The sequence below is a fragment of the Scyliorhinus canicula genome, chromosome 7 (genome assembly GCF_902713615.1).
Source record: "Scyliorhinus canicula chromosome 7, sScyCan1.1, whole genome shotgun sequence".
In the NCBI taxonomy this organism is placed as follows: domain Eukaryota; kingdom Metazoa; phylum Chordata; class Chondrichthyes; order Carcharhiniformes; family Scyliorhinidae; genus Scyliorhinus; species Scyliorhinus canicula.
The window spans coordinates 180,871,686-180,898,571 of record NC_052152.1 but is presented as its reverse complement, the minus strand read 5'-3'; the positions used below and the strand labels follow the sequence as shown (position 1 = coordinate 180,898,571).

The 26,886-nt window shown below is 48.5% G+C and overlaps 1 long non-coding RNA gene across 1 annotated transcript; it reads right to left on the bottom strand.

Annotated features, from left to right (window-relative positions):
• Positions 1-77: 77 nt before the first annotated feature.
• Positions 78-15,487, bottom strand: LOC119969603. Its single transcript, XR_005461425.1, has 3 exons — positions 15,409-15,487; positions 14,481-14,570; positions 78-1,036 (listed from the first exon to the last, which is right to left on the bottom strand). It is a non-coding gene; the product is annotated as an uncharacterized LOC119969603 (long non-coding RNA).
• Positions 15,488-26,886: the final 11,399 nt, after the last annotated feature.

Here is a 26,886-nt window from a genome sequence, read left to right as displayed (position 1 = left end):
AAAAAAATGTATCTGCTAGTTTCTGTGTAATCATTTATTATCCAACAAATATTTATGTTTTAGGATATAATGACATGAGCACACGGATTCACTGTCAAAAGCTGAAAGTCTCCGTAATGAAGCTAAAGAACCTATATGGTTGCCTCTACATATTCATAGAATCCCTACAGTGCAGGAGGAGACCATTCAGCCCATTGAGCCTGCACCAACCTTCTGGAAGAGCACCCTACCTAGGCCCAATTCCCCGTCCTTTCCCCAGTAACCCTATAATCGCACCTAACCTTTTGGACACTAAGGGGCAATTTAGCACGGCCAAACCACCTAACCTGCACATGTTTGGACATGTTAGGGTAACATATCACTGTCCACCTGGGTAATCCTTGCACGTGTTCTAGCAAATCCTCCTCACGGTCCATGTATTTTTGCGAGGTTGCGGGTGGGGGTGTAATTATGCGTGCCATCAATCACCCCTTGAACCTGGAGCATGCCAGTAATGGCAGCAAATAATATTGCCTGGGCATCGTGGTAAGCCTGGCCTAGATTGAAGCTGATGTCGCCCGATGTCCGGGCACATAGGTCCGATCACCTGCGTGCAAACGTTTGCGAGATCCCACACAGGTCCCCGCTCAAGCACTGAAATGAGCCAGAGGTAGAAACGTTCTGGATGACCTTCACCGTGACGGGTGCTAGGAGCGGGTGTTCTCTTCCATACCCCCGCAGTGCCAGGTACATCACCATTTGGCACAGGTGGTGCACTGTCGGAGTGGGCGTCGCCACACGGTGGCCAGCAGATCAGGACAGGCGACGATGGTATACACCTGCCCTGATGCACCGTCTCCTTTGCACCTCCTCCTTAGCCTGTTGGACTGCCGGCACTTGAGATTCACCGGCTGATCTCTGCTCCTCTGGGGCAGGCTCCTCTTGTGCAGGGTCCTCCCTGGGCTGGCTCTGGCGTTCTTGCCTCCGTGCAACCACAACCACAGCAGGGGCCAGGTAGGTAGCGAGCAGTGCTGGATGTAGTCCGAAATCCATGTATCTGTGGGTGGAGGGGATGGGGAGACAGAGAATGTGAGCAAATTGAGGATTCCCTTGACCATCCACTGCCACCAGGTTACATGGTCACCCTGAGCTGTAGTGCTGTGCCACCCTCAACGTGCCCTCCCCTCCCTCGTCCGACCCATTTTATATGATGTAGTCTGCACTTCAGCTCTTCCCCTAATAGTGAGTGGCACCAGGCCTGTGACGTGGGTAGCTTCCATCCTTATCACCCATCCCGATGGGCCTGCGATTGAGCATGGCCACGCCCATCCCCTTGATGATACTGCTGTGAGAAGTGGGCTGGATGGGTTCACACATCACCAGAAGTCCTCTGAGCATATACAGGAAACAATGAGCCGTCAGCAGTCTTTTTTTTAAGAATTTAGAGTGCCCAATTCATTTTTTTTCCAATTAAGGGGCAATTTAGCGTGGTCAATCCACCTATACTGCACATCTTTTGGGTTGTGGGGAGGAAACCCACGCAAACACGGGGAGGATGTGCAAACTCCACACGGACAGTGACCCAGAGCCGGGATCGAACCTGGGACCTCGGCGTCGTGAGGCAATAGGGCTAACCCACTGCGCCACCGTGCTGCCCAGCCGTCAGCAGTCTCAGCAGTCAGGAGCCAGTAAGTTGCAGTTAGGGGATGGGTTTAAATGGAATAATGCAGTAATGAGGGTCTGAGCCAGGCCACCCCAATACCGAGGGGGGCACTCCAAGTCCATGCACTTGTAACCAAGCCGTTTCCTGCTACTCCCTGAGATCCAGGCAGACACCTCCCCCACCCCAACAAGGCTCAAAATGTTTGGGAGTTTTCTTACTTTCTTCCTCCCCCTCAACATCCATGGCACCTGGACCCCGCTCGTGAATACTTACACCAATTCATGCCCGTGTGACTCCCGCCTGAGAAGGGGTGGAGCATCTGGTGTCCAACTGTGGATTTGTATGGGCCGCCGCATCTGGGCGTTAACCTCGATGTCACCGCCAGCAGGTGACCAGAGCATCACAACGAGATCGGCGCTGGGCACCAATCACGATTTTTGCGCAACACAACATTCCCTGCCCGATCGCGAATCTCGCTGCCAGCGTCAGACAGCGGAATGCCCCGGCCATGTTCTGGGATACTATGTGTAATCTAAGCTAGCTTTTGCTCTTCCACCAATGTATCTATCGCAGTACAATTGACTTCAATGGCGCTTAGCTCAAGAAAGGTAAAACTGAGCCAGCATCTTCTGCTGAATATTATATGAAATATGGTTGTGGAGTGAGAACTGAGTCAGGCTTGCCTGTATTGCCCCAACGGCAAATAGCCTGTTCACACGCACAGGCAAGATTCACGTGAACACAATAACCTTTATGGTCAAAAAAATAGGAAGCAAAAATCAGGCAAGAAATGGGGAGTTGCAGCAAACTGACGCAATGAAGAAAATCACTCTGTGAAATGAATTGCTAAAGAAGGGCTCACTCTCGCCCTGCAGTCAGAAGGTTGTGGCTTCATATCCTACTCCCGAGACTTGTACAAACATAAAATCTAGGCTGACACTCCAGTGCCATAATGCTGAGACTGCATGTCTGTAATTATGTATGTAGCCACCCACTTCCTCATACACATGAGTGCACATGCCCTTTCGTCTATTCATTTTTTTAAAAAAGTATGTTTATTAAGGTTCTAAATTTTAGCAAACGTGCTACAAAATTATGAAAATGATACATCGCCATGAGCAAAGAAAAGACAGCCTCAACATGCATGACGACTGAGGGGGACAAATCTTTATTTCCGGCTCGATACCATCACAGCACATCCTGTCAAACAGGAAGCGATACCCCAAGATCTCCAGCACATCCCAAACCCCACACCCCAATTGAACTTGCATCTTTTCAACCACATCCAAGTCAGTGCATCGCCCCCACTTAGACTAAGAAGACAAAATGATGATTACGCCTGCCCCAGCCAGGTAGACACCATCACTAAAGAGAAGAATTGTTGTAACACCCAACAATTGCGCGCCCTGGAAGGGAATGCCGATTCCCTCCTTCCCGGTACATCCAGGGGAACCGCCCCTAACCAGACAGGACCAGGATTATGGAAAGCACCCTGTTTACCCTGATGAAGAGAAGATGCCTCCCCCAAGGGAGGGATGCCTGAACTGACCCAAAAACATCAACCACCGTCCCAGACTTTCCATCATCACAGAAAGGATACCAAGAATACTCCATCTATTCAACAGACAATTCACAGATTAACCAATCTCACCTCATTGTGCGCCATTACTCAAATCCTCTCATTCCCTCATCTTCCCCTGAGGGCAATATGGTGGCACAGTGGTTAACACTGCTGCTTTATAACGCCAGGGATCCAGATTCAATTCCAGCCAAGGGTCACTGTCTGTGTAGAGTTTGCACGCTCTCCCTATGTCTGCTCCATGTGCTCCAATTTCCCCTCAAATTCCAAAGATGTGCAGGTTAGGTAGATTAGCCCTTTTGTGTCCAAAACATTAGATGGGGTTATCGGGTTATGGGGATAGGATGGAGGCGTGGGTCTAGGTAGGGTGCTCTTTCCGTGGGTCGGTGCAAACTCGATGAACTGAATGGTCTCCTTCTGTTCTGTAGGGCTTCTACGATTCCAATAGCTCTAAAGAAAAAAAAAGGCCCAAAGGAAAAACTAAAACTCTGCAACAGGATCTTAATGACTTGAAGCAGGGCCTCTTAACATGAAAAGTGCTCTTTCGAATGCAAGAATAATCTCTTGCGCCTCCTAGGGATACCATGGGTGGGATTCTCCCAGCCCTGAGCTGGGCCGGAGAATCCCCACGACCGGGCCATGCCTCCCCGATGCCGGTACACGAATCTCCGCAGAGCGGAGAATTGGCACCATTGGCACCGGCGTGGTTGGCGCGGCGCCGGTCGCGGGCCGCTCTACGTGGCTGGCCCGCCGATTTTCCGGCCTGGATGCCGTAAAAAAAAAAACAAGTCCCGCCGGAGCCGTCCACACCTGCTCGCAGCCGGCGGGAACTCTGCGTGCATGGGTCGGGTGGCGGACTGTTGGGGGGGGGAGGGGAGGCACCGACCCCGGGCGGGGCCTCCGATGCGGCCTGGCCCGCTATCGGGGCCCACCAATCGGCAGGCCGGCCTCTCTGTCCCCCAGCCCCTTTTCCTACGCAGCAACTCCTGTACTCTTGCACCATGTTGCGTTGGGGACGGCGCGTTGAAGGATGCCACCGCGCATGCGCGCGTTGGTGCTGGCGCCACTGCGCATGTGTGCGTTGGCACTGGTGCCACTGCGCATGCATGGGTCCCGCGGTGCACAGTTCGCACTGGGATCGGCAGCTGGAGCGGCATGAACCACTCCAGCGCCGTGCTGGCCCCCTGTAGGGGCCAGAATTAGTCCTGGCAGTGGCCCGTTCACACTGTCGTAAAACATGACGGCGTTTACGACTGCGTGGACACTCTGCCATGGGATGGGAGAATCCCACCCCATGTAATTCTTCAAAGTGAGTTCTCAGGATCTGTGCCGCAGATCCGCAATCTTCAGCCAAGGCAACATTCTAATGGCGGCCATCACCTGATGCACACTGCGTCACTGAAACGAGAACCCGCTCAGCAGGAACTACGTCACTGTGAACTGGACCCCACACCAGCCCACTCAGACCACCACAAAGAAACAAGGATTTTTACTATTTATCTTGGCTCCTCTTCACAAAACACTGATCAGGAACCACCAGGGACAAAGCATAAGCCATGGAACCCAAGAAAAGGCAAATATGAAATGTGCAGCCGAATAAAATAAAGGATTGCAAGGTGAGCAGAGCAGGAGCTTGTTAAAACACTACCTCTGCCGCACTCACATCACGTGAACCCCCCTCCTCCAAATAACACCCTTAGTGTTGAGTGGGGTTACTGGGTTATTGAGATGGGGTGGAGGTGTGGGCTTGGGAGGGTGCTCTTTCCAAGAGCTGGTGCAGACCCGATGGGCCGAATGGCCTCCTTCTGCACTGTAAATTCTATGATTCTATGAAGTCTATTCATATTAATTGATAGAAGGTTGTGATGTCCATGTGCCTGAATTCATGACGTGCAGTCCCAGCAGTCGAAACTGTACATAAGAGGTGCAAATTTCCGGGAATTACATTTATATGTAATTTACATGTAATATGGAAACAATTCGACCATTCATGCTTTGTATAAATGTTCAAAAACAAAATCTGGTGTTGAACAAAGTTTGCGATGATCCATAATTAACAATTGGTATCGGAGTCACAATTACAATTGACGGATTTTATGTCTAACTTTTCATTGTGGTTGTAATGCATTCCTCTTGACACCTGAACCAAAATAGTCTGCCCAACACTGTAGAATGTTCATGCATAAACTTTGTTGTTTGGAATTTCTGCCTCATGTCATCACTTATCACAAGAACTGCTGGTGGCCAAAGGAAAACCAGAACAAACACTATTCACTGTATGACAAAATTGAACTGACAACGTTTAGCAAACTGTGAAGGAAACTGACAATGCTCACTTGTGACTTGGTCACGCGTGAGTTCTGCAATGCGCTGGAGGGAGAGGAGGCACTCTCTGTGGAATCAGCTCCTATTAATGAGCTCTGCATTCCGGAGAAGATGGGAGAAAACTGTTGGGGAGCGTGAGAGAGAAAAAAATGCATGGCAAGCAAAATGTCGGAAATCTACTTACACCAAATGACTATGTGACCTTAATCCTATGGGCATGAGTGATCTTATATCGAACCATAATTTTTAATATTTTTGACTTTGCGAATTCTGTCATCCTTTGTCTTTAGTTGGGAAGGGATCACTGATGACAGCACTCTGAAGATATGAAGTTTATATTTTTACTTTACCATTTCAAAAACCATTAATATCCTGCAGCTGCCCAACTGTGCCAATCGGATCATTTTAAGCAAAGGCAGTAAGATTATCAGAATGTTCACATGCAAGAAAATAGCTGTCATTCTAAGAGCGATTTACTATCATACAGAAATAACGGCTCAAAGTAGTTAAAGGGTCACAGTTTCGGACATAAATTTATGGAGCGGTTATCATTTGAAATTGGGTTGCATTTGCTGGTTAGAGCATTTTGTTATCTGTAAACTGCCTGCATAGAGTAAGAGGAAATAATCAGCAGTGTTTGGCATTGTGGGTCATAAGCAATTGTCAATGATTCTCAGCATTTCAGAAAATGTGTTTGTACCTCCTTTAAACTCCTTGTTTTATTACACTATAGGTGCCATATGAATGTTGTTGATATGGTTAATACCCTTTTCCAACAGCATGCTTACTAAGAGGCTGTTTTCTCAGGGAAATTTCCCTAATCTCTTCCTCTGATTTCCCATGGTTCTGACATCCAAAGCCTAGATTTACCGTTGGTAACATTAGCAAACAAATGCTGAACTCATTCGCTTAATCTTACTCTGGAGCAGAGGAGACTAAGGGAAGGTATTGTCTCAGTACAAGTTCAAGGTGAGGGGTGATAGGTTCAGTGGAGATGAGCGGGGGAAGTTTTTGTTACACAGAGGGTGGTGGTGGCCTGAAATGCATTGCCAAATGAGGTGGTTGAGGCAGATACGTTAGCGCCCTTTAAGACTTATCTGGATAGACACATGAACAGACGGGGTAGAGAAGGATATCGGCGGTTGGTCTAGATAGGACACGTGATTGCCGCAGGCTTGGAGGGCCGAAGGGCCTGTTTCTGTGCTGTACTGTTCTTAGATTCAAGATTCTTAGGGTGATACATTGAGCCAAGAAAGTATATTTGAGATCACTGTTTCAAAATAAGTGGTCTCCCAATTGAGGTAAAGATGAGGAATATTTTTCCTCCGAGGGCCATTGGTCTTCGGAATTCTCTCCAGCAAGCAGTACAGGCTGAGCCACTGGATATATTCAAGCTGAGTGAGGCAGATCTTTTGAGTGACACGGGTGGCGAGAGTTGCGGGGATAGGCAGGAAAGTGGAGCTGAGGCCATATCAGGTCAGCCATGATCTTATTGAATGGCAGAGCAGGTTCAAGGGGTTGAATGAGCCACTCCTGCTTCTATTTCTTATTTTCCTACTGCCCCAAACTCTAGAATAGAAGACAACAGACTCAAGCCTGGAAGAGAGAAGGGGGTAGTGGCAGAACGATTTCACAATTTTAAGCAGAGGATGATGAATTTGCGGAACAGGCTGCTCACAGAGGCAGTGAAGGCTGAGGGAACAGACAATTTACAGGAGAATTAGATGGATATTTGAGGGAGGGAGTCTCTGAGAGTATTATGTTGTGAGACCAGCCGGATAGAATAGGAATTAGAGCTACTGTGCTTTCCTATAACATTTCTCTGTCCACTATTTGAACACAGATGTTTATCTATTTATCTTATGACTATTTAACTTATTTCAGATTTCCAGCAACTGCGGTATTTTTCTTTTATTTGTGTGATATATAATTAAGTGGTCGAAATCTTCCGTTCTCGCTCATATCACAATTCTCTGGTGCCTCAATAGCAGTGTGCACTCCACATATACAGCAAATGCCATTAGCAAATCATTAGCAGGCCTGACCCTGTAATCTCCGGGTCCTCCGCGATTCTCCGCCACCGGGGGAATTCCTGGCGGCGGGGTTCGCTTGTGCTGTTAAAAATCATGAAATAGGGGTCGTGGTTGATGAGAGGGATAGAGGGGGTACGGATAGTGCCCAACATCGACATAATATGCTCATAGTTGTGCCGCTGGCCGGGGGGGGGGGGTCTTCTGCTCGGGCCGGGGGGAGCAGCAGGGGATGGCCAGGAGGTGGGCCTGGGGTCGAGGTGGACGGCCACATAACATCATTACCGCAGCCTGCCAGGCAGCCATAAGGGTGACTGCCCACTGTGAACCTAGAACCACAGGTTGTATGGGTGCCCCCCCGCCTAGGCCACCCCTGCTAGGTACCCTCTTGCCCCAGCCGACCTATCAACGGGATGGGGCCGCTCCAGAGCATACAGTGCCATTTTGCTGGCTGGATGCGTGTGAGTGGGTGAAGTGCTAATATGCTGCTGCAGCTTGTCAGCCTCTCGAGTGTCAATCCCGACACCGTTTTCTATTGGAATCGATCATTTTCCATGTGCCACCAGCCCCTCAATGGTCGCTGAATCGGTCTGGGTGCGGCACCAGTTTTGCTGTCGTAGAACTCCATGAATCCTGCCCTGGCATCAACACTTAGTCTCAGGAACAGAGAATCCAGCCAATTATCTTTCAAAATTCAAGCTGATGAACTTCTATCAATAAAAAAAACTAACAAAAACATGCTAAATATTGCACTCTTAAAAAGTTCTAAACTAGAAATAACCCATGGTGATAACAATGGAGATTGCTTAACATGTTTGGTTTCCATTATCATAGAGTCATAGAATCCCTACAGTGCAGAAGGAGGCCATTTGATCCATCTAGTCTACGCCAACCCTCTGAAAGAGCACCTATTAAGAGCACACCTCCACCCTATCCCCATAACCCAGTAACCCTGGGCCAATTTAGCATGGTCAATCCACCTAACCTGCCCACCTTTGGACTGTGGGAGGAAAGCGGAGCACCCGGAGGAAACCCAAGCAGACACAGGGAGAAAGTGCAAACTCTAACACACACAGCAACCCGAGGCCAGAATTGAACCCGGGTCCCCGGTGCTGTGAGTCAGTAGTGCTAACCACTGTGCCATCATGCCGCCCTTGGCAAAATTATCTAATGGGTGGATTAAACAGCAGGAATGTCATTTGAAAGTGTTTACTTGCTGATGATTCCAGTATTTAACTCAACTGGCAAACACATCTTTGCTTCCTTTCCAGTTCAAAACAAATGAATTTAAACTCTGTCATTTGTTCACTGACACTACAAACCAATTTGTAGCAACATCGGTGTCTAATCGACAGGGTACAGAATGGAAACACACGTTAACTTTAAAACTTGAGATAACAAAGAATGTAAATATGCAGCTTTTACTACCCTCGTAAAAATCGAGCCCACGTTCCTTTTCTAGTTTACTGTTCTCCATTGACCAGAAGCAGCATGTGCTGTATTTAATGACCCACCTACGCCTTGTTTAATTCAGGAAGGTGCAACAAGAAGAGGCACAATTTGAGGAAAGGTAATCTAAATACTAATGAGTTACTTGATCTTTCCTTTTTTAATAGCAAGCACATTTTGTATTGGCAATAGGGTTATGATTCCCCATTTCTAATGCTGTTGATTCGAGGGTGAGAACACTAGTTCCTATCGTGAATTACTGCAGATAGCAGAGGGGGATGGAGCGAAATCCCCTACACCATGTTCTTTTGAATGATGCTCGAATGCTTGCATTTAAAAAGCATTATGCCATCTCAAACTATCTCAGTGTGAAATGAAATGAAATGAAAATCGCTTATTGTCACAAGTAGGCTTCAAATGAAGTTACTGTGAAAAGCTCCTAGTCGCCACATTCCGGCGCCTGTTTGGGGAGGCTGGTATGGGAATTGGACCCGCGCTGCAGACTTGTTCTGCTTTACAAGTCAGCTGTATAGCCCACTGTGCTAAATCAGCCCCTGTGTGCTTCGCATAAAGCAGTGACAGCTATTAATGCGGCTGCCGTTTTGTAGTCTCAACGCTCCACAAACGTCACTGAAATGAAGGGCTCCATTTAACCATTATGATCATAGAATTTACAGTGCAGAAGGAGGCTATTCGGCCCCTCGAGTCTGCACCGGCTCTTGGAAAGAGCACCCTACCCAAGTTCAACACCTCCACCCTATCCCAATAACCCAGTAATCCCACCCAACACTAAGGGCAATTTTGGACACTAAGGGCAATTTATCATGGCCAATCCACCTAACCTGCACATCTTTGGACTGTGGGAGGAAACCGGAGCACCCGGAGGAAACCCATGCACACACGGGGAGGATGTGCAGACTCCGCACAGACAGTTACCCAAGTCGGAATCGAACCTGGGACCCTGGAGCTGTGAAGCCATTGTGCTATCCACAATGCTACTGTGATGGAAGTGCTTAAAAGAGGATCATTGTCCAGAACACTAGAAAACTCCCTGATCTTTTTTAAATTGCTTTTAAATCTGTCAGAATCACCATGGCTGGGCTGCAGTTTGACATCTGTCAATGAAATTGTTTGCAGAATAGAGCTGCATTTTTAAAAAACAAATCTTGTAGTCTTGTGTCTTGGCAGAATAGTAAGCACCAGTAAGCACTGTGATATCAATCTCCTTTTTAGTCCTTGGGGTCAAATTCAAGCAATGTGGGACAGATCGCTGCTTGGTAATCCATCTCAAGTAAAGACATTGTACTCAAACCAGCTGTTCCAGCTTTTTGCCAGTCGATAACAAAAGCTAATAAGATCAGTTTGTGAGGTCCCCATGCTAACTCCTGTGTCGTTTCAAAGAAGATGCTGCTCTGTACGTCAATCACATAACCTTTCGGATATTCGGTACTGATGCTCGATCAATGACTCCAGAAGCGAGATTGGATGACAATTGAAGGCTTTATTAGGCTAGATGTTACCCCCAGCAGCGCAGGTACAGAATGCAGCAGCTGGGGTGACACAGACTCTTATACTCCGCCTTACTGGGCGGAACCAGCAGACAGGCTTCACCAATGATCTTGCTGTCTCAGGTACCTCCCACACTAATGGTCTTACAGCATTATCCAGGGTACCGTAATACCCCTAATACCGACTACCACATTCACCCCCTGTTAAAAAAAGAGTCCGGCGGGGGTGGTGGTCTTGCGTCATACAGTGGTAGAGGTTGAGATTATGGGGGTACCCGTCAGTGGTATAGTGTTTTGCCTTGTTACATGTCACAACTATTTACAGTATTTATTTACATGTACATATCAAAATGAAGCAATTAGTCAATCGGGGGCCCTGGTCGTCCTCTGTGGTGTTTCGGCGGTGATGCAGGCGCCGGCTCGGGCATCCGTGACTCCGGGAGCGTGACTTTGGTTTCTTCAGTAGCTTCATCACCCCTAGATGGGACCAGTGGGAGAACTGATCCACCTGGGAAGGGGGCAGCCGTGGGGTGCGCCGGTGGGAGGGAGGGTGGGGTAGTTGGGGGGTGGGAGGGATCCAGCGGGCGGCAGGCCCCATAGGGAGACCGTATCCTGTCAGCCGTCAGGGTACGCCACGTAGGCGTACTGAGGGTTAGCGTGAAGGAGGTGGACCGTCTCGATCAATGGGTCCGACTTCTGCGCCCGCACATGTTTGCGGAGCAGGATGGGTCCAGGAGCTGCCAGCCAGGTTGGGAGCGAGGTCCCGGAGGAGACTTCCTAGGGAAGACAAGGAGACGTTCATGATGTGTTTCGTTTGTCGTGGTACACAGTAGTGATCGGATGGAGTGGAGTGCATCGGGGAGGACCTCCTGCCAGCGGGAGACTGGGAGATTTCTGGACCGCAGGGCCAGTAGGACGGTCTTCCAGACCGTTCTGTTCTCCCTCTCTACCTGCCCGTTTCCCCATCATGCACTATGTAGCCAAGGATGGCTAGACGGTCGGTGCTGAATGCGCATTTGTCCATGTTGTAGGTGAGATTAAGGATTTTTGCGGTATGGAGGTATTTTCGGAGGTTGGTGTCGTGGCCCTGCTGGTCATGGCCGCAGATGGTGACATTGTCGAGGTACGGAAACGTGGCCCGCAAACCGTACCGGTCAACCATTCGGTCCATCTCCCGTTGGAAGAACGAGACTCCATTTGTGACACCGAAGAGAACCCTCAGGAAGTGGTAGAGCCGCCCATCTGCTTCGAATGCAGTGTATTTGTGGTCGGCCAGGCGGATGGGGAGCTGGTGGTAGGCGGATTTGAGGTCCACCATGGAAAAGACCTTTTATTGTGCAATCTGATTGACCAAATCAGATATGCGGGGGAGAGGGTACGCGTCGAGCTGCGTATACCTGTTGATGGGCTGACTATAATCGATGACCATCCTGTGCTTCTCCCCGGTCTTTACAACCACTGCTTGAGCTCTCCAGGGGCTGTTGTTAGCCTCGATAATACCTTATTTCAGTAGCCGCTGGACTTCCGACCTAATGAAGGTCCGGTCCTGGGCACTGTACCGTCTGCTCCTGGTGGCGACGGGTTCGCAATCTGGGGTGAGGTTCGCAAAAAGGGAAGGCGGGTCGACCTTGAGGGTCACGAGGCTGCAGACAGTGAGGGGGGATGTAGGGCCGCCAAATTTAAAGGTTAAGCTCTGGAGGTTGCATTGGAAGTCTAACCCTAGAAGCGTGGCAGCGCAGAGGTGAGGAAGGACATAGAGTCGGAAATTTTTTAATTTCCTTCCCTGGACCTTGAGGTTAGCAACGCAGAATCCCTTGATCTCTACAGAGTGAGACCCGGAGGCCAAGGAGATTCTTTGGTTAACTGGGTGGATGGAAAGAGAACAGCGCCTTGTTGGGGTGCATGAAGCTCTCTTTGCTTCCGGAGTCGATCAGGCAGGATGTTTTGTGTCCGTTGATGAGCACAGTCGTCGTTGCGGTCGAGAGCATTTGGGGCCAAGACTGGTCCACGGTAGGTGAGTCGTGGTAAAAGTTGAAGATTTTCCTCAGGCAGTGTGTGGTCATCCGAATCGGGGTCCTGAGACTCCAGCCACGTTGGCGGCGCCCACGGGTCGCACATGGCTGGGGGTGTGCAAGATGGCGGCGCCAACGCGTTGCATGTGGTCCCTGGGGAACAAGATGGCGGCACCCGGGGCCCGCACGTGGCTCGGGAAAACGAAGATGGTGGTGCCCGCTGCCCATACTTGGCCTGTGGAGAGAGTTGTGCTGGCTGCCCCGGTTCGCCCCCGGACTCGGCAGCGACCGCCCGGGCCTGGCATACTGCCACGAACTGGCTCTTTTTGCCGCATCCTTTGCAGGTGGAGGAGCGGGTTGGGCAGCGCTGCCGGGGGTGCTTGGCATGCCCGCAAAAATAACTGTGGGGCCCCCCGGGGTTGCCTGGTAGCCGCGCGGCACAAGCTTGTGGGGGGATGGGGGATGCATCGGGGTCGACCACGGGCGGGTTCCACGCTGCACAAGGGGCTGCCATGCAGTCAGGGACGTATGCGTGGGCGTTTCGGGAGGCCACATTCAGGGAGCTAGCGAGGGCCCGTGCCTCCTTGAGGCCTAGTGTCTCTTTCTCTAGCAGCCGCTGACAGATTTGGGAGGACAGCATACCTGCAACGAATGTGTCCCGGATTAAAGGTTCTGTCTGATCGCTGGCTGAAACTTCTGGGCAGTCACAGTTCCTACCTAGTACCAGAAGCGCACGGTAGAATTCATCCAGTGATTCCCCCGGGATTTGTGGCCTTGTCGTGAGCAGATGTCAGGCGTAGACCTGGTTTACTGTGCGAATGTAGTGTCCTTTCAACAGGGCCATCGCGGCCTCGAAATCGTCCACATCCTCGATGAGCGTGTAGATTTCTGGGCTCACCCTCGAGTGGAGAACATGCATCTTCTGGTCCACCATGGGTGCAGTCATGGCCGTCCTGAGGTACCTGTTGAAGCACGCCAGCCAGTGTTTGAAAGTTGCCGCTGCTTTTGCAGCATGGTGGCTGAGTTGCAGACACTCCAGCTTGATTCGGAGCTGCATTCTTTCAAATCTAGTCCAATAAATTGATCCTCGATCAATGACTCCAGAAGCGAGATTGGATAACAATTGAAGGCTTTATTGGACAAGATGTTTCCCCCAGCAGCGCAGGTACAGAATGCAGCAGCTGGGGAGACACAGACTCTTATACTCCGCCTTACTGGGCGGAACCAGCAGGCAGGTTTCACCAATGATACAGCAGTCTCAGGTACCTCCCACACCAATGGTCTTACAGCCTCAACCTGGGTACCATAATACCCCTAATACCGACTACCACAGGTACTACTTTGGTTACATTCTTTCTTGATTATAAAAGGATTGCTATTGTGGTGACCTACAAGGGCCTAGTTTTAAGGCCGATTTAATTGGATATCCTAAATAAAAGAAATAGGCATTTTAAAATCATACTGCAGTCAAACCTCAGGCAGGCAGTTGGAATTCAGATTTCACCAAAGTCAAACACACAACCAACAGCCAAACTGCCAGAACATGTGTGGACCTGCCCAGTCTATCATCCATCAGGAGATCATCGCATCCTGTTGATATGCACATGCACACGTCTATTGTCAGGAGCCCAGATCGGGCCTCACTTTCTGTCACCCAGAGATTCAGCTGTTATCCTATATGGGAACAGGTCACGTGCAGCCCACACCACCAGAGATGGGACACCTGGGGCGGGCTCAGCTGGCCTGTCAAATGGTCATCAACCGGACCATTGGGTGCTGAGGCCTCCTTCCAAGGCAGCAGAAAGCCAGAGGAAATGGCAAAAGGGCGTGAAAAACAGGCACCGAAGGCACATCAGAAGTGAAGACACCACGCAGAGGCAATCAAGATAACTGACCAGGGAAGGAAAGAAGGAAGAAACAGAGTGTGAGACTCACCTTCATGACGACGGACCAGATGGAGTTGAGAATCAGACCCGCCGTCCTACCATGCCATCTTTGCGTGTAGTGTAAATTAATCTTGGGTTCCTATAGAGAATAGTTTGTGGGTAATTTACGGGTAATTGGTTGAACAAAGCGTGTTTGAGATTATACCTGTGTTTGTACTTTGTTCTCCGTGATATTAAAGGACACCTAGGTAAAAGATTCAAGTAAATAAATTGGTTGAAAGTATCTGAATTGGCCAGATACAACAATCTTTCTTTTTATTTTGAGTGCCACCCATACCAGAGTTATGTAAATGCTTAGACCTCCTAGTATCAGTGGGATTCAACTACCTCTCAACAAGCATGAACACAACTACAACCTTGAGCCAAACCTTGTGCTGTTAAATCATCCTGTGCCAACTTATATTTAAATATTTATACACGTCCGCACAATCCATCCTATTGCAAAATCTCGATTCTCGATAGTGTTGATGCACAGTACCTAATTTACTAGAATTGTCTGCAAAGCTTTGAAAAATAGATGTCAGCTGCTGTACTAAGCCTGGCTGAAGACTGATGACACCTTTCCCCTGAATGAAACCTCCCAACCTGGGAGTGCCCCCCACCACTTGCCCTGACTAGCAGGATTTAGCGGGTCCGTTAGCCGCGGGTGCAAATCCCATTATGGCGGCAAAATCCTCACGGGAAGCCAAAAACGGGATTTGTTCCGATGAGCTGTCGGAGCGCAATCATCACAATTTCACAATCAGGTTCACGCCCACGAAAGGCAAGAACCTGAGATTTGCATCGATGTGAAAGAATTATGTTATGCTCAGCGCAGTTAACGTTGCGTCTTCAACCCTCAGTAAATTATCTCGCGCGCCTAGGCATGACGGGCCAACGTGAAATACTTCTGCTTTTTAAAAACGGGAACACTGTACCATGATCCCCGAGGAGGAGGAAGGAGGTCAGCAGCACTGTCTCCAGCCAGCACCAGAGAGAAGGAGCCAGACACTGCTGGCCAGATCCATAGAAAGGGGGAGGGGCTCTGGGGCATCTGGAGGGGTTGTTGGGAGAATGATGATTACCTGGATGGGAGTTCCGGCTAGGGTGAGTGGTCCTGAGGTCTGTTACCTGTGTTGTTTGACAGTCCTTAGAGGGCTGCGTTAGCCTGCTGACTGTGACACGGGGGTATGGGGCAGTTGCGGGCCACATGGGTGGGATTTGGGTGTGATGGGAGTCAAGGAGGTGAGGCTAATTGGCTGGGTGGATAAGACGCCAAACGAGAAACAAAAATGCCCAGTCTGGGTCGGGGGAGGGTGGAGGGAGAAGGGCCTGGCCAAAGGGAAGCACGGTAGTGCAGTGGATAGCTCTGTGGCTTCAGAGCACCAGGGTCCCAGGTTCAATTCCCCGCTGGGTCACTGTCTGTGTGGAGTCTGCACGTTCTCCCCGTGTCTGTGTGGGTTTCCTACAGGTGCTCCTGTTTCCTCCCACAGTCCAAAGATGTGCAGCTGAGGTGGTTTGGCCATGCTAAATTGTCCTTAGTATCCAAAAAAGGTTAGGAGGGGCTATTGGGTTATGGGGATAGGGTGGAAGTAAGTACTTAAGTGGGTCGGTGCAGACGTGATGGGCTGAATGGCCTCCTTCTGCACTGTATGTTCTATGTAAAGATCTGCAGTGACTACCCAGGAGCCTCATGTATTGAGGCATGACAGCAATGAGAGGCGCAATTCACCCAAAAAATGACCAAGAGCGGGATTCTTCGGCCGTGCCCGTCCGGCAACAGAAATTTCCACCCCAGGTCAATGGACCCGTCCGTGGCGATCTTGCGGTGGGCCCGGCGCAAGAAGTCAGCCCCAAATGGGATTTTGAGCGAGTTTGGCAGATTATTTTGTGTTTTGCGAGAGATCCAAGACTTTTATTTACCCACACTTAAGTCATTTTTTGGGGCATGGAGAGTTTCTCACCAGTCTCGCCCACACTTAAGGCAGGGTCTACTCTCCACGCTCATGAGGGTGTCCCAGGGGATCGGTGGCCCCCAGGTGCTTGCCCTCTGGGTAGGGTGGCACCTTGGAAGTTGCACCTCGGTGGTGTGGCACTACCAGGGTGCTAGGCTGGCATATTGTGTGTAATGAGGATTCGGCCTGGGGGAGGGGGGGGTCTGCATGGGAGGGCTGAGAATCTCATTGTTGAGTTAGTGGTTGCATCGGGGGTAGGGGGTGAAGAGATCAGGACACCATTTAAAAATGGCGTCCTGATCTTTCCCTGCACTGAGAAGTTCCGGCGAGCGGAGCGCCTCAGGATAGAAAATGGAATTAAGTGCAGACCTGGCTGCACTTTCCCCTTTGAGGGCCCCGATCTACCCGAATGGCCGTTTGATAGCGTTGGCTTTCCCGGCACTTCCAACACTCCACGTGCTGGGAAACATCCGGCTAATTACGCGTTATGGGACTCTGTTCCCACTGAAATAGATCGTGCCCTCAGAATTATTTTCTGCAGTGGGGAACTAAACTCGCTGGCCACACTGGCTCCTCAGAGATTGTGGCGCCATTTTGGAAGGGTGAGGTTGAGGGTCCCCCACATCCCCACCCCTGGACAATGTGATTCTCTGCAGACATGGGCAACACACCCAACCCTCGACCCCCGAGGGGCAAACTTCCAACCCATTACTAAAAGTAAGCGTGGGCGTCCCCGCACCATCCAGGCAAGAGGATGACACTGCCTCACACCCATCCACACTTTTGGGCATCGGGGAATCGCCCGACCCCCCCCCCCCCACCCCGCCCCAAATGAACATACCTTGCTATAGGGCCGCTGATGGCCCTCACTGCATTGCCCTGACCGCAACAACCTGAGGAGATCCAATGGCCTCCGAGACCCCCGGAGTGGTCATTACTGCTAGTCTCTGCTTGTGGAGACTAGTACTAATCAGCTGACCATTGTGGCCAGTGACTCCCAGGGGGCAAGCGACTGCGGCATCAACCCAGCTACGCATATTCAAATGAGCCTAATGGCTCATATCTGGATCAAGACCTCACATCCCTTGAGGCACCTGAACCAAAGACCTTTGACCAGATTGTGAAATTGATTGAAGATCATTGGTTGAAGATCACTGAAGAAATTCCGTCAGTCTGTGTATGGTTGACAGTTTGACATAGTGACTGATAACACAACATTACTGGGGCTTTTCAGGGAAGATAAGCCGATACCGCTCATAGCCTTGGTGAGTGTGGGTTGTTGGGCCTCTTTGTTGGTGGCTTACAACTGGCCTAGGATGCAAATTGCTAATGCGGATGCATTATGTCGCCTGGCTCTACGCAAGAGCATTCCATTACCACTTGTACTCCAGGACATAATTCTAGCCTTAAACTTCCTCGACACTCTGCCAGTGTCTGTGGGGCACATCTGCAACTGGACCCAAAGAACCCCAGGGTTGGATTCTCCGTTTCGGCGGCTAAGTACCGGCTCAAACGGAGAATTCGTGGGCGTTTTACGACGGCAAAATCAGCGCCGAACCCTTACCGATTCTGGGACCAATGAGGGGCTAGCAGCCGCGCCTCGTAAAAACCGGCTTTACCAGCCGATATGGACGCAGAATGGCCAACTCCGTGGCCGCACATGCGTATGGTGGCGGTCTGCCGCCGCGGCGTCGTACAACATGGCGCCCGCTGCACACGGACATGGCCTGCCATAAACTGACCCCTGTAAGCCCCTCTCCACCCCCGGACAACCCCCCACCAGTGCCCCCAGTCCTCGCCGAAGCTCCCCCTGCCAGCGGAATGGCTCCCCCCCCCCAAGCCCAACCCCGCCGGACTGTGGCAGTGCTGGACACAGTCCACAGCTACTACACCAGGTTTACGAAAACTGAGAGAACAAGTGCCCCACGCATTCAGGAAGTCAGCCCATCAGGGTCAGAGCATTGGGGGAGGGCCTCAGGTGACGTCCTGAGGCCGTCCCGACAGCGTGTGGCATACTACTCGAGTACGCCGTTTTTGAGGGGGCAGACCATTCAGGCATAAAAATGGATTCTCCAGCCGATCGCCGAATGCGATTTTGGCGCCGTCGATAGGAGAATTCCGCCCCCTATTCTTTCAACGGTTAAACAAATGATACAGTCTGGCTGGTGTTCTGAGAAGTCTGATCAGCTGAGGCAATAATTCTCCAGGACGCGTTGACATGCGAAGATGTTATGATTCCATAGGGATCATGGGTGGCCATCCTGCCCACTCTATGTGATTATCGGTTCAAGAGATTAGAACCACTACAATGGTAGCCACAGTAGATGCCTTGCGCCAAATGTTTGCCATTCATGGGCTTCCCAAGTCAATTGTTTTGGACAATGGCATCCCTTTCACTGGCAATGATTTCCATATTTTTGTGCAGGCATATGGCAAACGACACACGAGGACAGCCTCCTACCATACAGCATCGAGCGATCTGGTTGAAAGAGCCATCCAAACTTTCAAGAATGCCATGAAATAGTAATCTGATAAGCGACTTCGCCAGAGGTTGGCGAAACCTTTGTTATTGTACAACACGTTCAACCACGGTGGTCACACTAGCTGAGCAAATTATGGGCTGTCGGTTGACAACCCAATTGGATCTTGTATTTCCAAATTTGGCAGAGAGGATGGAGGCATGTCAAGCCTCCCAGAGAATTCAGCGGTTAGAGCAGAGGGGCGACAGGGCATTCCGGGTGCTAAACCTGGTTTTGGGCCATACATTGTCTCAGATTCACCTTGATTAGAAGGGTGGATTGTGCCATCAATGTTGTATAGTGTTCTGTGATTAATAAGGGGATCAGGGGTTATGAGGATAAGGCAGGAGAATGGGGGTGAGGAACATATCAGACACGATTGAATGGCAGAGCAGACTTGATGGGCGGAATGGCCTAATTCTGCTCTTATTTCTTATGGTCAATGTGAACGAGAAGTGCTTCAGAAAGTGTGTCGACCACTTGAGAAGTTTAGCGGGGGGGGAGACACCAAACTTGGAGTTGACAGTTACTGCTCACATCGTGAATATTACTGTGAATCTGTTCAGCCAGAGGAGCCAGTGACTCCTGATTCTGCTCAACCAGATGCACCTGATGAAGTCAGTGAGACCAGTACATCTGTTGTAGAGGTGGTGCCACCTGAGGTTACCCAAAAGAATGCCGAGTCTCTGGCAGGGCTGTGGTGGTCCGGGAGGACACAGATGTCGCTGGACCAATTGACTTTTTTGATGGACTCCTTTTCGCCTGTTGTCTCTATTAACAATTGTAACTTCTGTTTCTAGTTTTTGGAGAAGTTGTAATAAGGGAGTCAAGGGGGGAGGGATGTAGTAGAGTAACTCTTTAAGGGGTGGGCCCATGGACCACGTGACCAGTTCAGGGGGTGAACCCGGCCAATGGAGAGTTTGCGCGGGGACCAGGGAGCTGAAGTGTTCAGACCTGTTGTATAGTGTTCAGTACCTGTTACTAAACTGCCTTTGATTTTCATCAATAAATCCCTTTGTTAACTACTGAAGCCTTTAGTATATGTCTTGAGCCACCACACTGCCCCTGAAGCAGAAAGCAATTGTGCCCTCTAACATTCCACAGACCCATGCTCATCAAACTGTGATGAATGGAACAAATTCATATTTGATATTTTTTGCAGCGATATTATTAAAACCTGGGTTATGATGCATGTAGACAGTATGAATGCTGGAATTGTGATTAAGGTGTCGTAAAAGTGAGGTAATCATTGATCTGCAGGTGACGTGTTCTTACAGATCTAGAGAACGATTTACTTATTTATTTACTTATTTACAGCCAACTAGGCAATGAATATTGTTTACGTTTAAAAGACAATTGGGGTGTAGATCATTTATGGGGGTGTATTGTATTTGGTCCTGATGAAACAGTTATGTGGCATCTGATGCTTTGAGTACAGATGCTGTAATTAAGGGGAGGAGACAGGTCTGTCTGAAAAAGTTAGTTCTTCTTAGGATTTTAATCTGAACAGTGGTGTTCAGTTTTGCTTCTGGAAGGTTCTTCCTCCAAAGGTTCTGCACAGAGAAAAGTAAGTCAAAACCTAATTGTTAACTTTATTCATGAGTGATGTTTGAACTATTTTGGTTTGCTTAATTGGAATATAGAGGCAGGTTTAGGAAGTATGTTACCGTGTCTTCTTTCACTTAAGAACTGTTGTACCTGTTAACTGTAAAGCAATTTCTTTGAACGAATGTGATTAATTGTGTGTTTAAATTAAAGCTTGTTTTAACATAAAAGATATCTGTTGGTCAATGTTATCCTGTGATGCAGTAACCTTTCCTCACAGTTTTACAAACTGCAAATAGTTGGCTTCTTGTCTGGGATCCTAACAAAAATTGGGGGCTCATCCGGTATTTAAAAAGGGTAATTCCTTGTTTGGTTTAGGATTATTGAATTTAAAGACAATGAGTGTGAGGAGCTGTCGCTTTCAGGTGTTGATACTCTGTCAGTTTAATAGGGAGTGACATTAATTTAAACCTCATTAAATGGCTTTAGTGTCCAGCCCTACAGAATGCACCCCCCCCCCCCCTTCCCTGGCAGGGTAATGTCATGCCGGTGTAAATCACTGCTGGTTTCCAAACCTGTCAGAATTTTATATGTTTCAATGAGATCCTCTTTCAGTCTTCTAAATCCCTGTGAATACAGGTCTGGCCAACGCAATCATATAACAATCCTGCCATCCCGGGAATCAGTCTGGTGAGCCTTCGCTGGCCATACTCCCTTTATGGAAGCATACCCTTTCTTAGGTAAGGATATAGTGGCATAAAATGATACAAGTTCTAAAATAAAATATTAATTATGTACCTATCATGTTACCCACAAATGGGGCAGCGTGGTGGCACAGTGGTTAGCATTGCTGCATACGGCTCTGAGGACCCGGGTTTGAATCCCGGCCCGGGGTCACTGTCCGTGTGGAGTTTGCAAATTCTCCCCGCTTCTGCATGGGTTTCGCCCCCGCAACCCCAAAAGATGTGCAGGTTAGGTGGATTGGCCACGCTAAATTGCCCCTTAATTGGAAAGAGATAATTGGGTACTCTAGATTTTTTTTTTTAAATGTTACCCACAAATGCACAAAATGAAAAGAAATAATACACTAAAATCTGGTCGGGAATTAACAAATAAGCAGAATATTTAATAATGAGAAAACCCTGATAGTTCACAAGCCTTACTTAGGAGTGTTGGCCGAGTGTTTTACTTTGCATTTCACAGTTAGGCAATCAGTTGAATTCTCTGCTTTCCGCCGCCGACAGTGAGAACTGTGATGAGGTGGAGAATAGCGTGCAATGGAAAAATTGGGATTTGCTCCCGATGCCGATTCTGGTCCCTCTCGGGGGGTCCATGCAAAACCGTCATTTGCATGGATTTAAATCTCATTAGTGGATTGGACGCTCAATGCTCGACCCCTCTGCAATGCCCCACCCCTCTCAGGCGGAAGTCATGCGGACACGAATTGGTGCCAGTATTTACAAACGGGGACTGTGCATCATGACTGGGGGGACGGAGTGACAGGGTCCAATAACTCTCAAAAACTGTCAGGCTTTCTGGGAGGCCGCTGCCTGGGCCGGACAGAATTATGGGAATATTAATTATGCCACGTCCATAAACTCGGGGTGTCCCTCTCAGGCCACCGTTGCTGCAGCATGTGTTCCAAACGCACTCCTTTAGTGCTACATAGAGGTTCCTGGCTGTTCACTCTGCTGACTGCTCACTGAGCCCTGCAAATGTTCAGAGAGCCTCTGGTGATGTGGAGGCCCACCCAGCCCGTTCCTCTGGAAACCCTCTTACCCCAGTGTATCATCAAGGGTATGGGTTGGCCATGCTCAATCAGTGGCCCACCAGGTGTTCGCACTCCTCACTGCACTCCTCAGAAACCTAATCCCACTGCAGAGAAAACAGGGGATTGGCAGAGCTCACCCCAACCAAACCAAGCTCACCTCAACAGTGGCCTTTGGCATCCTCCCTGGCATAGTGCCTCTCTCAGGGCAAAGACCTCACCAGTGATCCGCACCCCTCAGGATCACCACTGTCTCCTCCTGGTGAGGTTGGCAACACTCACTGCCTCTGCCACCTCCTCCCACGTGCTGTTCAGGAGGGCGGACATGAGTCTGTGGCCCACCCTGCGGAAGAGGGTGTCCCTTCTCCCGTCAATGGCATTGAGCAATGGGTCCAGTTCAGACTCCTGAAATCAGGGCGGGGGAGTGGGGGTGGGGGTGTGGGAGGGGGAGTGGGGGGTAGTCTTCTCTGAGCCACTTTCATGGCTGCAATGGGTCTGTGGTGAGTAGAGCGCTGGGCTGGGAATTGCTTCCAGTTCATACCAGCAGAGTGCAGCCCAATTTGCATGTCCTGAATCGCAGAACGAATAGTGCCCCCAATGGGAACACAATGGGAACACAAATCAATTTAGTCTCCCAAACGGAATATCTAGCCCAACATGTTGACCTGATTTCTTAATAGAATAACTACTCTAACTCTGATCCAGTAATTAATTAGAGTAGGGATTGTTGGAAAGACAGAAGCTTCTTTCATTCTCTCCAGTAAGCCACCTTGGCTATCTCCCAGTTCCCTACAAAAGAGATTAGTCACCCACATTGCAAAGTCCTTAAATGCAGATGAGATACCAAACAAAATGAGGTTGGTTCTCAGAACTATAGATTATTTTTTTACCAGTTACTAAGGCATTTATTATGAATATTAACTCTGTTACTAAATCATAGAATTTACAGTGCAGAAGGAGGCCATTCGGCCTATCGAGTCTGCACCGGCTCTTGGAAAGAGCACCCTTCCCAAGGTCAACACCTCCACCTTATCCCCATGACCCAGTAACCCCACCCAACACTAAGGGCAATTTTGGACACTAAGGGCAATTTATCATGGCCAATCCACCTAACCTGCGGAGGAATCTCACGCAGACACAGGGAGGCCGTACAGACTCCACACAGACAGTGACCCAAGCCGGAATCGAATCTGGGACCCTGGAGCTGTGAAGCAATTGTGCTATCCACAATGCTATCGTGCTAGATACTAACTGAATTAATTATTTGCTGTATGGAAAGACAAACTATGTGTACAATTCGCGGTACATTGCTGCCATCAGTGTTATAACAGTGATGGAAAACAGAGGCTCCATGGTGTTTGAAATGAGCCTTAGGAACCACATGTAAAGCTTAAATTAATATTCTTAACATATATATGTTAAGTTGCTGATACTAACAGCTTGTGTGTTTGATTTAGGGTATATGCTATCAGCTTATATTTACGTAGGCTTTTAATACAATGAAACCTCTAAAGATGCCTTACTGTAACATTATAGAGCAAAGTACTGAGCTAAGGTAGTTAAAGGCACAGCCACCAACAGTGGAGCCATCATAATTGAGAATGTACAAAAAGCCAAAATTAGAGCGCGGTAGATATCCCAGAGGGTTATGGGATTGGAGAGGATTACAGAGGGCGGGAGGGTTGAGGCGGTGAATGAGTTTGAAAGTAAGGGACAGGATTCTCCATTTGGGAATCTATAGGCAGGATTCTCCATTTCTCTATGCCAATTTTGTAATCGGCGATCGGGCAGAGAATCCCTTTTTACGACGGAATCAGGGGCGGCACCTGTTTTACGCAGGTTTTGCATGCTCCACTCCTTCTGCAATTGATCCGCTGCACTCAGCCTCATGATCGGCCTATGTTCTCCCTCCAGAGCTAAATGGCACCTGATTTGCACTCACGCTGGGAGCGCGAATCAGGAAGCGAGTCACAATCCCTAGCCATGTAAAGTTTTGTATGGCGGGCATTGTGAGTGATTCCCGAGGGAATTCCACTATCGGGTCGCCATTTTGAGTGGGCAGCCCGATAGTGAGGCCCCATGGCTGGGCCCCCTCCCTCCACCCCTCCACAACACAATTCAGCGCTCACCCCCCCCCCCCCCTCTGTCCCAGATTTTCTGGATCACTCCCCCCTCACAGTATGAGAGTGGTTTGACCCCTCCCCCCCACCAACCTCCCACCAGTGACCCCTAATTAGAGAGACTCCCACTAGAGATTCCCTATAAGAGAGATCCCTGCCTGGAAGCCCTCCATAAGGGAACCTCCTTTCTGGAAGCTAGATTTCAATGTAGACAGAGGCAGTGAAAAAAAATCACTGCTTTTCAATTCACCTGTGCAATATACCTGCTGGCCCACGCAGAGGAAGCAGCACTTGTCAATTCCTGGAAAGAGAAAAACAGTCAGTTGGGTTTAAATCCCCTCGTGTCTCGGACCTGTAAGCCTTTCATTCATATCTCCGTGAAATTGCTTTCACTAGACTGTGATTGACAGCTTTCACACATACCCAGCCGTCTGCATTGTTTCGTTCATCTCCCTTCATGCTTGAGTGGCTTTGAAGTACCCAGCTGTGGAACTAACCAGAATCTTTATAAACATCTACCTATAATTGACAGCTCTTGGAACACATAAAAGACAGTTAAGTGCTTTCTGCAGAGATAAAGAGGAAGTGAGAGCACTTAAACCACTAAACAGGTAGCACTTAATTGGGTGTGGGATGAGCAGGAATTGCATTGTGGGGGGGGGGGGGGGGAGTAAGGCCCTCCAATAGACTTTGTGGGCAACTGCTTTAAAAAGTAAGGTGTTTAAGTAATTATATGTGCTGAAACCTTTGTCAATTGGTAGAAGTGCATACTCCTGAATTTTGACTGGACTATCTGTTTTGTGTGCAGGCAATGCATTCAGGCTAATAAAGTCAAAGTCCAAAGCAGCAGCAAACATTTCATACCTACATGCATCATCCCAGCTGCCACTTCAACCTAAGCTCAGAGGTTTAGAAAATTGGAATACTGCTTGGCCCTGAGCTCAGCTTATTCTCCCACATTTGATCCATCACCAAAATGACCTTCTTTCAACTCTGAAATATCAATCACATCTGCCTCACCTCTCTCACCTGCAGTCTTACTCCTTTCCACCACAATCTCCTCCATCTTTATGCCCTTGTGTACACCACCTCCTCCACTTCACTACAAGTGTTTCACCTTTCTGCCAATGTATAATCTTGACCTTCCACCTTCAGCGTCTCTGCCTTTTCACCTTTCACCTTCTCTTCAAATGATGTCTTCTAGTCACCATTGCTTTCTCTCATTACCCAGTCACTATCCACTACTGTGTAAAGCACACTGAGATAGCCCCTTGTACATAACAATTTCTATGGAACTTCAGGCAATCTGCATGCACACATCAATTTAAACACAGACTCATCCAGGCCTTACCATAAAATCACTCTGATAAATTCCCCACCACTAGAATTCTTTGACCCAGAACTAGCTGATTGCACATGGGCCAACTTACATTTTCATTGAAATCAAAAGTCATCTCAGTTCCACTTGTAGCCCACTAGTTTCTCTGTTAGGGTTAAGAATTGAAAATCTTACAGATTGCTGTTAACAGCATTAGCGATTGATGATTAAAATAATTTTTATGACATCATTCTGTTCACTACCTGATATTTATTTCTGATAATATAAATAGAGTAACACCTGTTCAGATAACAAATGGGGAAATAAGTTACAAATACATATATTCATCTGTTGCTATAGTCAACCTCAATTTATTGGATTTAACATTGTAGAAATCCTGTTCTCTTGATCTTCCCAGTCCTGAAATTTAACTGATTTACTCCCAAGTACTTTGTGAATTATCTTTTTCTTACTTCAAATTAAACAAATTATAAGAATGATAAATGGTGATTAGCCAAGAACTCTGATGGCACTAAATATTCACCTCACTAATTAAGAAATCATTAAAACAAAATCCCTGTTCAAATGTTTGATTTTCGCACCAACCGTTCTGGCATGACAACACTTTGCAGCCATTATTTCATTCCAATACCATAAATATGTAATGTACAGTGCAGTGCACTGCTACACTGAATCCTAAAGCAATTACTATGTTAAAAAGTTCATTTTTCACAAACGTATGAAATGAATACATGCATTTGGCTCATAATCTCCCAAATAGAACCTTTGCTGCACTGTGTGAATAATTCAGGATAGGATTCAAAAGAGTTTGAGAGTTTCAGAAACAGTTTTAAATGCAATAGAAATTTAATGAAAACTTTATTAAAAATAGACGTGGTATATTTCACGCCTGGCAGATTTTAATTATAGCCTTACTGATTCCTAATTATCAGCAGATGGCTATCACCCACGAAAGGAATTAATCTTACTCGGATATCTGGAATGCAAAGCCATACCAGTGTGCAAAAGGAATGCCTCTAGTGGGATATTCTACCAGCAAGATTTGCTATATTGCTATATGTTGTGGAGACATCGAAGAGGATTCACAGTGACATATATTCTACAAATCATTCCAATGAAATGAGTTAATTTTGGGGAGATTCCATGTTGACTAAGTATTGCTGTCAATGG